Source organism: Halyomorpha halys, unplaced genomic scaffold, assembly GCF_000696795.3.
Source record: "Halyomorpha halys isolate HHAL.00 unplaced genomic scaffold, Hhal_1.1 Scaffold432.1, whole genome shotgun sequence".
Lineage (NCBI taxonomy): Eukaryota > Metazoa > Arthropoda > Insecta > Hemiptera > Pentatomidae > Halyomorpha > Halyomorpha halys.
Genome location: NW_027112419.1, coordinates 119,316 through 133,717, shown reverse-complemented (window position 1 = coordinate 133,717; position 14,402 = coordinate 119,316). Strand labels below are relative to the sequence as shown.

Sequence of the window (14,402 nt, the reverse complement as noted above, 5' to 3'; positions counted from 1 at the left end):
CATTAGAGTGCTACCAATGGGTAGTTTCTCTACACGCCTGTAACACTCCAATTTAACTTAGATCAGATTTACTAAATGTATTATAATGTGCAGTTTAAATAGCAATAAATAAATATTAAAAAAAAAAATCTTGAATACTAAAGAAATATCTGGTTTAAATATACATATTAATTTAATCTCGATTTAAGACGATAAGTGATAGTTGTGTGATGCCCGCACAACATATTTTTGTTTACTTGTGAATCTTTAAGGCAAATGATCTAAAAAAAAAAACAATATTTTAAATATTGTAAATCTACTGAATATGTTTCAAAGAAGATTAATAGAAAATAGATTAGCAGATTGACTATGATAGATGATGTGTATAAGAGAAGGCACACATTGGACCTCAAGGAAGGGACCTGGATGACCATGAGTGTATTCCACTTGCGCGGCTCTGCATTACTGCTCCATGGGATTTATTGCTTTCGTGGAAATAATTCAATGTCCGTGTGGCCGTGCGGTTTTCGTGAGTGAAAAATATTGTTGTTAATTTAGTTGAGGTATCAATCATCTACGTATTTATTTCCCTCGGTAAGTGTTCGGGCTGGAAACGGAGGCTATAAATTATGAATGTAATTATATGTTTGGAAATGTTCCTTCACATGACCTCCCTTCACGCCGTTAATGTTTCACTCCTCCGTGAATGCTTTAGGTAATCATTTCAGAAACGATTTCAGCGTTACTAACAACACATTTAACATTTGTACTTTGTCAATTTCATAACACTCACAAATCATTTTTCATGCAAATGCCCCGAATGTAGTAGGTCATATAGGTCGTATAGTATTATGCATAACTGCTTAAATAATACGGGCGATTTACACAATTATAATGATTCATAAATCTAAAGATTATTATGTAAATAGTCTTTCAAAACTTGATATATATCTATCCATATGGCTCAAAAGCTTGTAAAAAAAAATTGCAATTACTTCACGCCAATTTTTATTAAATTTATTTATTATTATTCAAAACTTCAAACTACAATGAAAAGACAGGAAACTGCTCGTCGATTCCCACTATTTCAACATTTACTAGATAAACGGTCTAAACTTCTAATCCATTACAAAAGACCATTTACATGACTGTTATAAGGCTTATCTGAACATACGGAGTTGAGCTATCTGGCTCTACTAAAGCATCGAATTCCTCCCGTATACAATCTTTACAGTCCAAAATCCTTCGTAAAATCCTTAATTCTCCTTACTTTGTCACAAATCAAATCATCCATCAGGACCTCAATGTGACATATGATGACCATGATGGCCCATTGATAGAACTCCAATAACATTTCTAGAGATCTCCAGGCCATCTTCTCTTCAGACACCTTGGAGGATTATTAGGTAATGAAGGAGAAGCCAGGTTAGAAACGAGGTGGTTTGGAAGTTTATCAAGGATTGGTACCTGGTTCTGGCCAAATCTGCAACATATGGAACGTTGAGGTCCTGATGAATGACTTGATTTGTGACAAAGGAAGGAGAATTAAGGATTGTATTCGGGAGGGCTTCTATGGTTTAGAGGAGCCCCAACACTATATGTCCAGATAAACCTTATAATAGCCATGAAGATCAACCTTTTGTAATTTTAGTACTTAAATGAAGTATTTTTAGTACTGTAGTTTGTAGTTATTTTTCAGTTATTTTATTTTTTTATTTATTAGGTTATTTTTTAGTTGTAGTTTTAGTACTTAAATAAAAGCTTTATATAATTACTAGTAAAAATTCCGAGTTACGAGTCCACCAACCATAGTTAGGGATGAAAAAAAAATATTGACTGTTTCAAAACGTTAAAATAAAAATTAAATTTTCATATGGACCTCTATATCTTTAAGACTTCCAACACGACTAAAAAACCCGAACATAATTTAAATTAGAGTAAATTTTCTAAAATATGAACCTTGTAGAGCTGTATATGTTTAATACTTCCTGAGGTACAATTTTTTAAAAAGGAACATTTCATAATGAAATAACAAAACATCAGTAGTTAATGAATTGGAAAAAACTATTTTCCAAAATAAATTTTGATTTTTAGTTGTTCGGAAACAACTTTTAGTTAACTACTTAACGTACAGATGTCTGTTAGCACTCAGATTAAAGTTAGCTTAATGTACTATAATGTAGTTAACAATCAGAATTTTCGTAGAAGTAGTAGGTTTTATGAAATTTGCCAAAACAAATTCTGGAAATGTCGATTTCTATACATTATTCCATGTACATATTATTATTATTCTATATATACATATTATTATTCTATACATTATTATTATTTCTATACGATTCGATACTTTATACTATATCTCAGGAACTAGTTGAGGTACAGATGTCTAATAAGAGCCATATTTTAGAGATAATCTGCTATTTTTTTTTTAAGTTTTTTAGTGTTGTGGGTAGTTTTAATGTTATGGAGCTTCGAATAAAAAAAAAAATAATAGCAATTTTAGGTTTTTCTAATATAAAAGGGGAGTGTATCTGAAAATTTATTTTGATACATTAAGGGAGCACAAATAAATGGTCACGATACTCGATGTCTAAAGAATATTATTAACAATGTTCTTCAGTTCTCGATTTTTATCAATAGTACTTTCAGACAGATTATAATAATAAATAATAATCTATTTCCGTTCTCTATAGAACTAAAAGCTTCTCTGGGAGGTATGAGTTTGCTTTATAATCACTAAGAATTTACAGCAATTATCACTACTTTATTGATCAATTTTTTTAATTAATTTAATTAATTAATAAAAAATAAAATAATTATTTTGCAGATATAAATGAATAAATTATTTCCTATTCTACGCTAGAATAATTCATTAGAAATGATAATATACTATAGGTTCTTTATTATTTTACTCCATAGTTCCCTATTCCTTGACAGGTGTAACTAAACTAATTTCACTTGTCTTCGACTTCAGACATATATTATCATAAGTTTACTTTGAATTGTACCAGCAGAATCCCAAATCTTTAACTGAGGCTTAACAATCAACTACTTCCTCGAAAGAAGCGAAAGTGTTCTCCCATTTTCTCCACCAAGTCCACTCGGTCAACACCTAATTACGCTTGATATTTACTAATTAAATAATTCTAATTTCATATCTTATTTTTACCATTCAGATATGGCTTGTTATTAAACTTTAACATTGTGACCTCTAATTTACCCTAGCAGCCCTTAGTTGAATCATGTAACTGCACATTGTAATGTTTTGAGCGTTTATTAAATATTATAACATCATACAGCATACATCATATACATCATACTTATAACAGCATATCATGTATATTTTAACATGTACATGATATTGTATTGCTAATCTGAAGTCAGCATCCAGTTCCTTTCAACGTAATGCAATTTTATTCAACTCAAGATAATTTAAAACTCGATTAATAAAAAAATCTACATTTAAATTTTTAATGTATTTTGAAATATCTTTAAAGATATTTAAACTTATTACTGATTTATCAAAGTTATTTAAATGCATTTCAACGCCCATAATATATCAGTTTAAATCTTTCTAACTCTATTTACTTAAACTACTTTTAAAAATTTAATACTATTAGCAAATTTAATTATTGTATATAGTTTGTATGTGGCATAACCTTAAACTCCTTCAAAGCAAAAGTGAAGCCAAAAAGAGGGAGGTTGATCACGTGAAAAAGTGAAAGTGAAAAATAAGGCAGAAGAAACCGAAAAAGAAGTCTTCTATGCCCCTAGGTCGATGACGAGGCCCGCATTTATGGCTCCACCAGCCGGCTTACCCCCAACATTGTAATCCCTCCTACAAGCATTTTTCAATACTTTCATAGGTTTAAACATATCTGTACAACTTACACATCGGATAACAAGGAAACCTTTAAAACCTTTGGTGTTGCCTAAGCGGATACTAATTGTACACCCAGCCTTCTCCGATTCAGGTTTATTATTTTAGGAAAAAATTCGACAGACTACATTAGTAGTATTCAACGTAAGGCAGTATAACCAGATTTGGCAATTTACAATTAAAAAAATATCTCATATGTATAAGAATCTCATCTCATGATATGAAATAAGTTAAAAATTGATTTTAGAAATCAGTTCACTAAAGGAAGATATTTCTTATGAAATACACTGAATAAGTTTTGGACATAGAATTTTAATTTGTCAAAAAATCTTTTATTTTATTGAATATTTTTCCATATTACAGAAGTTTTAAATGTGACGCCATTAAACGCAATACAGTCCTGCCTGAAGCAGTAATATACCTTGGTGCTCATCTCGTCACCTTGCCTGGAATTACCTTTTGAGTATAAAACTAACCCAAACTTACGCAACGTTAGCTCAATGTATCCTATCGTCAACAGAAAATATATATTAAAATCCAATACAACTGCTCTTATTTGCTAAGCAATACTAAATCTATTACTGATGTACGGTTGCGAAGTCTGTGATGCGGCGTTCTTTATAATAATCGCAGTAGATTCTCTCTGATTTATAAGAAGCAGCCAATTACACCGACGATTACAGTTGGAATTTTTTTTATTTTTATACCAGATCGGCCTGGTGGGTTTACATGGTTGATAAAACTTATATTATACAAATGACACTCCTAACTATATACAATGTTCTTATTAAAAGAAAAAAAAAAGAAAATAAATAGATAAGAATAATGCTTCTTAATAAAAGAGGAAAGTAAAATTAATAACAAAAATTAATGATATTGGTACACTTAAATAAAACAAACAATTGTCTTCCAATAGTAAAAAGAAACAAGTTAATTTGAAAAAGGGAAGAGAGAAAAAAAAAATAATAATGAATAAATAAAATGAATAATAATAGTATTTAAATAGAGGTAGTGTGACTATTTATTTATTAATAGTGATTATATTTATTAAAAATTCATAAAAGAATGTCCTGCAGCAGTCTGGGCTTCAGTCTTCGGGTTGAGGTTGGGTTTCCCAGGTTGTATGTCACTGCTCCTTTAACTGGCAACGGGGAGTGGAACTTCATGAACTGTTTTTTGATATAATCCTCTGTTGACTCCACTTGTAATTCGCAATGCAATTGGCTATTTCTTATGAACCAAGGAGCATTAACTGCGATTCTTAGGACACAGTTGGAATCAATAGATGAATTTAAAAAAAAAAAAACTTTCATAAAATTCCATTCCAAATTACCAACAGTTTAATGTGTAGTAGCAAATAACTTGGGTAATTCAATCTTATGGAATGACTAAAGTCCAGTTTGGTATAAGATATTATGCTATAAACATATCTACCATATATTCATTTATTTTTGTTATCAATTTTATCATTATTTTCTATTTCTTTATTACTCGAGAAGTCATTTATTTAATTATTACTATAAATAATTATTTATGTTTTCTCTTGTATTCTTTAATTAACTATTGTTGTTTTTATAATTCTTATTTATGATTTGTAACTGTTTAATAATTATAATATTGTAAATAGTTAGGGGTGTCTTCTGCGCGAAACGATACTGCTTATTATCAACTATTAGGAAATAACTTACAAACTGGCATAATAATCATCAAAGTCTCAGCAGGGCAATCTTGTGATAAAGCAATTGATAAAAAAGTGATATCATTACAAATAAAATTATAATATATAATTAATATTCTATTCTTCTTACTATACTTCCGAGGGGTTCTTGTATTGAATGTTTTCGCTACATCACTAACAAATGTAGTGAATTAAATACCAGTGAATGACAAGCCATATATCTCCTCTCACAAGAATCCTCGGTTTCATGTAAGGAATTTATATTGGAGGATTAAATGTGGGCATGGCGAGGAAGGGCTTGGACAAGACACCAGATCTCTCCAGATATAATTCCTTCTATAAATAACCGCCTGAGAGCAGTATATTTTAATTTATTAAGAAGTCAAGAGGCCGACTCACGCCTTCCCCTGTCTCCATAAATCCGATCCCGCTGTAATGAGTTATGATTTATTTGAGCGGACAGGCGGGCAGATATATGTTACGATAATGGTCGGTAATTATGGCCGAAGCCGCCATTAGTAACTTTAATGGTGTCCGGTTTGTTTGGAAAGGAAAGGCTCCCGTGGCATTTTCATCGCCTAATTTATTACGTAGCTGTCGGATTTTGTTTCATTTTGCTTTATAGCTCTCTTCCATTTTTTTTCTCCTTTGCCCTCCTGCGGCTTTGAGCACAAAAAGCGTATGAAATATGGAAAAGATACAAGGAATAATGAAAGGAGTGAGACTAATTAAACGGTCCTTTTGAATCCACCGCCTCCTTAATTAAATAATACGAACGTATAAATCAACCTTGTTGATTATTTCCAAAGAGGATTCGTTATAAATATTGAAATGGCCGCGTCATAAATAACAGTTAATGGCTGTTTTTTTCTTCGATTTTTTTTTTTTTTAAGTAATCCTGTTGTAGCGAAAAGGAAGTGATAATGATGTTTCTATATTAGGCCTAACCGAAACGGTCAACGGCTGGGTTATTTTAACATAATTGGTATCGATTAAGAGCGATCAATTTAATTAATTTACAACAAAATGAGTTATGAACTGCTTATACAGATGAAGGTTTGAATTTATAATTGGAAGGTGCGGCCTTGTATTAGTTGACGGAACAAGTTTTAAATTTATTTCAATCCTCCAAAATGTTGATATTTTACTGCTAACTATACTTTATAATAGTCGATATAATTCTCAACAATCCAAGGTGAATGTATTCCCAAAAATATGTCAGATTGTAATATCTATTTATGTATCTGGTGCTTCATACACTTAAAATATTTATTAAATAACAAATATAAACCTTACGCTTTAAGTATGGATCGAGCTTAGCAAGGACACTTAGCAACAACAAATTTAGTTATTTTAAGGTAACTTACCCATTCTGAGGGCCACTGTAACGGTTGAGCCGATAACGATCATACTTCACAGAATTCATTTACTGCCCTTACTTAGTACTATACTTAGTAGAATCAGCTTGACCATATGGGTGTTTGTAGGGCAAATACATACATATTCATTTTATATATAATAATCAGGTTAATATTTTTCTGGACAAGTTGACTGCGACAAATATCGCAATGATTTGGAAAACAAATTGGACCTGAAAACTCTACTTAAAACTAAACATGACATTGACGAAGCATTTAAAAACTTGACCGAATCTATAAGAATTTGCATTTACGACAACACAACGACCGGTAAAATTAATAATACCATACGTACTAACTTGCCACAGCACATTAACATCTTATTAAAGAAAAAGCGCTGAGCAAGAGCGAAGTTTCACAGGACTAGATACCCAGCAGATAAAACATATTATACTACATTGGCAAACAAACTCAAAAGAGAACTTAAACAATTCAAAATACAAAATTTAACTAACTTAACTCAAAACCTCACGACTACTGACAATTCTTTATGGACGGCCACTAAGACGCTTCTTAACTTCAAAAATTTTAATCACCCTCTTCTTACTGAATCACAAACATGCACAAAATCGGACGATGAAAAAACTCAGGTATTCGGTCAGCACCTTTCTATAACATTTGAGCCACACCCTGACATCCTTAATCCAACTCATATCGAATACATTAAAGAAGAATTGAATACTCCACTTCAAATGACCCTTCCTCCTAAAGCATTTCATCCTTCAGAGATATCCAACATCCCAGATTCAAAAACATCTTCCTGGAAAATCTATTATATTCCTCACCTACATCTACAATGCTATACTCAGATCCACATATTTTCCTGACCCTTGGAAATTATCCATAATCAAAATGATTCCCAAACCTCAAAAGCCACCAGAATACCCATCCTCCGACCGTCATATCTCCCTGTTACCTATCATGGGCAAAATCCCTGAGAAACTCATATTGAAACGCCTGCATCCCATCCTTGATTCCAGCCACATAATCCCAGATCACCAGTTTGGAATCCGAACATCCCATTTCACTATCCAGCAATGCCATCGTGTGGTTGATGTCTCGTCTTCATTGGAGCGCGGAATGTACTGCTCGGGAGTCTTTTTTGATGTAGAACAGGCTTTTGACCGAGCCTGGCACCCAGGACTGCTAAACAAGATGCGTAAATTCCTACCCCCTACGTACTTCCTTAATACCCATTCTTATCTCTCCGATAGATAATTTCAAGTAAATTACAAAGGCACTTATTCATCCCTATTCCGTCAATCTACTGGTGTACCTCAGGGTAGTGTCCTTGGTCCTACCCTTTATACAGTTTTCACAGCTGACATCCCAACCCATCCTAGCGAACAGGTCCGTTACTTAGGATTACATCTCGACCAACGTCCTCATACAAGACTGAAAAGACTGGAAACTGCTCGTCGATTTCGACTATTACAACATTTACTAGACAAACGGTCTAAATTGCCAATCCGTTACAATAGACAGACCTACATGACTATTATAAGGCCTATCTGGACATACGGAGTTGAGCCTTGGGACTCCACTAAACCATCAAATTCCTCCCGAATCCATCCCTTTGTAAAATCCTTAATGCTCACAAATCAAGTCATCCATCATGACCCCAATGTCCCATGTGTTGCCGATTTGGCCAAAACCAGGTATCATTCCTTCCATGGAAAACTTCCCAACCACCCAAATCCACTTGTTTATAACCTATCTTCTCCTTCATTACCTAATAATCCTCCTAGGCGTCTGAAAAGAAGATTGCCTTGAGATCTTTTCCTCTGGGAATGTTATTGGAGTTTTATCAATGTTATTATTATTCCACATGTTTGTATCATGTCACTATCTCACCTATAGCAAATTTACTTGTTATATATATGTTATACAGTTGTAAATAACAATAAATAAATGATTAAAAAAAAAAAAATTATTTTCTACTACATTAACCCAAAGGTTAAGACAGAGTACAAAATAATTTTACGTTGTAAAATAGGACTAAATACATCAGAAAAGGTATAGTATTATTGTACTTTCATTAAGAAAAATAGATTATACAGTAGATTGTCGTAACTTCTTTATAAAAGTATTTGCGGAAATTTCCCAACGACTCTAAAAGGGTCAATACCTGAAGATGTGTAGGTTTCACCTAAAGTCTCGATAGTAAAAAGTCTTAATTTCGTACCTACTTAGTGGCATTAATGCCTTTTCATGTACGCAGGAGTTATTAGAAAAAATTTGTTATATAAAATTAGGGAGTACAGAGTGAATATTTTTTACAGTGCAAGTAAAAATATACATTTTTGGATGTGAAAAAAAAATTTTATAGAAAAAAGTATCTTAGAAAACTTTAAACAGTTTAATATTAATGTAAAGAATAGAGTTATTCACTCCCTAATTATTGAAAACTTTGGAAAAAATGGGGGAGTGAAATTTCCAAGGTTTTTTTTTTCTTAAAATAAAAAAAAAAAAAAAAGCAAGGAAGAAAACACCTTAAGCATTTCCCATCAGGAAATAAGACTAGCAAAAGAATTTCTCAAATGATCGTCTGGTTGGTAGTCTAGAACAATCTAAGGGACTACCCTCTAACATCCCATCCAACCCCAGTCATCTTGCCATGTTCTCCTATCTACGCCTTTAAATATTTTCTGTGAGTGAAGAAAAAACGTCTGGAACTACAGTTTTTATTTTATTAATTTTTTACTGACTAAAGTAAATAATCAGGCGTATTTTTTAATGGAATCTTCATGTAGTAACTGCCTAAATCAGTAAGTGAATTGAATCAATTAATTGCAGATCGATTACAAATTTTTAAAGTCCCTTACCCTGGGGGGTCGGTCATGGTAAAGGATTGAATAAACGATCTTCTTTTAATATTTTATTTACTTCTCATAAATCTTTTATAAAGGTAAAGTATAACCTCCAAAGCAAATGGAGTGGAATAGTTCTTATATTATCCAATGACTGGCACTAATGTTAAGTGATGAAAATGGACCAGACGTATGATTTTCACATTTTAATCCTTTTTTTTTTCTTACTTCCTCAATATTTTTATTTACAAACTCACACAATATATACAATAGACAATATATATACATACATTAAAATTAATCTTGTTTTGCCGCATGACATACTAAGAAAGGTTTAAGGGTCCTCTGAAGGCGGGTTTACAATCGTAGCATGATAGACGAGGGACTTACAAAGAATGGAGAGGGACCGTTCTGGTTGGTGGTGGTGATGGTGTGAGTGACTTCAGACTGCAGAGCCCCAAGTCCTTCCCTCGGTGAGGACCTTATCCATGGGGATCGTGCTTTGGCACCTCCTGGGTGACCCATTAGAGAAGGTAACTAAGATATTATCTTTGGAATACGCTCAATTTAAAACAAAATCATAATTTTATCGTATGTGCCACTAATAAAGCAAAGTAGCGATTTGGACTGATAACTTTAACTAACAGTTAAAGTTTAAATTATTATTATTAACTAACTAATAATAGTATATATAACAGTAACATTAAAGGGTTTCTATTTTACATAAATGTAGTCCCCCAAATGTTTTAGTCATTAAAAAATTTCAGGACTCAGTGTTTTGTAGCCGGTGTAAGTCGGAATTGTTTCTTCAGGACAAGGAATGATACTTAAGGAACAATAATATCGCATTATCACATATATTGCGGTTATTCATGGTTGTCGTATTGATATTATGATACATAAACCACCAAAAGCAATTACATTTGTAATTTAAAACTCTGGAGTCATTTATTAAAAAAATATTTACTTCGATAAACGGGAACAATTCATATCTCAAACTATTTATCACAGAAAAGAAAAACTTCAAATTATGTTTTGAATGAATCATTCAACTAATAAACAAGTATCTATGAACTTATTAAATGAATAATAACATGGTTTACAGAATTTTTTTAAACTTTTAAATAGTATTAAAAAAAAGAGTTCTCCCCTGAAAAGGGGATTTAATTTTTTTTTTTCCTATCAACCATCGAATACCGATTACACTAAATGTTTTTACCTTCATATCTTCCTCTTGTGAGCCCCATCAAAATTTTGAAATTTTAAAGTAGTAAAACGAATAAATATATAATGAGTTATTATTAACAACAATACAGTAAAATATAAGTAATAGTTACAAAGTAGGATGTTTCTGGGGAGAGGGGAAATAGTTTATCAAAAATATAGTTCAGGGCCTCGAACTTCCCATTCTATCTCAATCCATTTTGGAGATTTGATTTTTTAAATAGTTTTTCAAGAAAATCACCAATGGTCAAACTTAATATAAATGATAATAATACATAACAATTGCTGAAATAGTTAAAACAAACAATTATTTATTATATCCTGCCTGATATGTCTATACATAAATTTTCTATTGTGTTATACGTGTTAAATTATTTCCCAATGGGATTATTTTACGAATTATTCATAATATCAAAAATGATTGTAAATTTATTGTGGAAAGTTTAATTTAATTTGGATGTGATTTTTTTCCTGGTTATGAACATATATTATGTTAATGTTTTTTTTTATGATTTGTATAAAATGTTTAATAAAATTGCATCAATAAAAATGCAATCAAACTCTACTTTCTGTTGTATGAATAAAATAGAAACTGATTCTACCTTTGTATTCCTATTCTTGACAAAGATAGGTTAAAAAAAATAAACAGGTCCCACCGAGATTTGAACTCGGATCGCTGGATTCAAAGTCCAGAGTGCTAACCGTTACACCATGGGACCAGGACGAAGACGTTTCCTTTCCTAGGAGTTTCGAACGATGAGCTCAGGCAGCTGTCAAAGGTTAGGTCACATACTCTTGTTTTAACCAATTAAGTAGCGGATGAACTTCGATGAATTATTGACATCAAGATTTACATTTCAAGACTTGAAACCCCTCCATTTTAACTGAGGGTATGTATTCATACATTTTTTGTTTGTTTTTTACAAATATCACTCTAAATATTGATGACTTTTTTACATAGAGTTCTTGAAAATGCTCTATGTAAAAAAATGTGAACACACTTTATGGCCAATCTTCTAAAAGATAACCATTCTCATTCCATATTGGTCAGTCATAAACAGTGAACTTCGTATCTACCTTATGTCCACAAGACTGCGAGTATATTGGAAAGATATATTTTAAATATTTATTTGATATTTGTATGTACTTATTATTTATTGCATATACTTATGAATATTCCTTATCAAGTGATTTATTAATGAAAATTCATTACCATTCAAGATTAGTCTTGAAATTAAAATACGATACCGTTAATTTTGTATAATCTTTATAGTAAGTATTGAAAAATTTGTTATACTTTATTCATAGAATATTGTCCTTAAATAAATACATGACCCTTGTACAGAGTACTGTCTAAGAAAAAAAAAACATAAATAAAATAAACTAAACACCTTTTGTTTATTAAATTCATTGTTTCATAAATTAGAACAAACCTCTTAGTTCTGTTTGTTTTATATAAAGTTTATATACAATATTTTGTTTTTAATCATTAAATTATAATCTTTGTTATATAAAACTATATAGGTACTTGATATTCCATAATACCATTACAATTATTATACTATAACAATTTAGTTATTAACTATTGTGTTTAATAACCGTTAATCTAATACAGATAAAATGTTTAATAATCTCTTACACTGCTGATCACACTTAAAGGTTATGTAAGCTGATAATTTACTGCAGATTATAGTTGTGCAACTTCTCTTTCGTTCATTATAACAATCGAATCATTAATAGGATCTATTCCAAGACAAGTTAATAATGCAAATAATAATTAAATGGGAAAGCGAGGCAAAATTTGAATATAACAAGTATTACTCCGTCCTTTTAGAGAATTAAGAGCCCGAATCACACAACGGTATTGCTGGCTTAATCTGTGTGTAATGATAAATTTTTTTTTCAACTACTTGTAAAAGGTATAAAATTGGTTTTAGGGATGTTCCGAGGGCATTTCTATATTTCTGTTGTTTTATCTGTAGCTTACATCCAAGGACTTTCTCCAATCCTAAACGACAGAATTGTTGTCCATAAATTTCTACGTTCTGTGTAAAATAAGTTATCAAGAACTATAGGAGTTAGAACAGTCAAAACCTAATCCTCGAGAAAATCCAAACCACTCATAAGCGACTTTTAAAGAATATTTTTGTAGATATCGAAGTTAAACTGTATTAGGTGTTGTATGATTGCATTTATTGATCTCGAAAATCTGAGATTTCTTAAATAAAAATAATATGTTTTTGTAAATTAAATAAGCTTTTAAAATCGAAATTTGATCAAATATTATATATATCAAATATATCAAGTTTACACCAATTATGTGTAAATTCAGTATAATTAGTTACGAAAGCACTTTCAATAAAATAGAACATTTTTTTTCATAAATGAGTATTTACTTATTGCAAAATATATGAATAGCATTTTACTGATATTTCTCCTCAAACTCGATTGAACATAAAACTGTATCTAAGGATCTGTATTATCATGTCAGAAGCCATTAGTAGAATACAAATAATTATTATTATAAATTACAATTATTAATAATAATAATGATTACAATTATAATAATAATGCAATTATTATTTATTAATTTATATAATAATTACTATTATTAATAAACATTAATATTTCGTGTAAAACATTAATAATTCGATACATGCAGTCATGTATCGAAATATTAATGTTTTACACAATATGCTTACATTTTCGTGTTCTTCCATTTCCAAATATAATTTAAAAATACAAAGAGATTGTTAGCCAAAACAGTTTAGATAAAGGCGGTTCTAAGTTTCTTCTTGAATATTTTGAAGTAGATCAACATACTTTATATATCGATAGGGCTAAAAATTTTGCTAAATGTTTCATAATACTATTTTAAAAAAATAAATACATAAATAAATAAAATGCAATTTTGAAAAATGATTAACAATAAAAAATATTTTAAATATTATTTTTTCCATTAATAAACACATCAAATATACATTGCCAATTATGTCACATATTTTTTATTTATTCATTACAGTTTATAAAATCGTGCTTATGAAAGAAAAAATTCACCGCACTGATGGATTTTGGAACCAGTTCCAAATTCGGCTTCCCGTCTTAATGAGGAAAATGGCAGATAACCACACGTTATTCTCAACATGAATTAAGAAATGGTTCCTCCTAATTTTTATTGATTATCCTATTTATAATAAGAATTTAAACACTTTAAAGATTTTATTAACATTTAAATACATTTTTAAGCAACAAAACGCATTTATTAATGCAGTTACTACATCTATAGATGTATGAAATTGTTTTTGATATTCTTCCCTTTTTATTATCTTCCCTGGCTTATTTTATAACTTATTGTACTATTATATCATTTTCCAGCGTTTATTTTATTGGTAATGTATATATATATATATATA

General features: G+C 30.6%; 1 non-coding gene across 1 annotated transcript; it reads right to left on the bottom strand.

Annotated features, from left to right (window-relative positions):
• Positions 1–11,636: 11,636 nt before the first annotated feature.
• Positions 11,637–11,708, bottom strand: TRNAQ-UUG (transfer RNA glutamine (anticodon UUG)). The gene has a single exon. It is a non-coding gene; the product is annotated as a tRNA-Gln (tRNA).
• Positions 11,709–14,402: the final 2,694 nt, after the last annotated feature.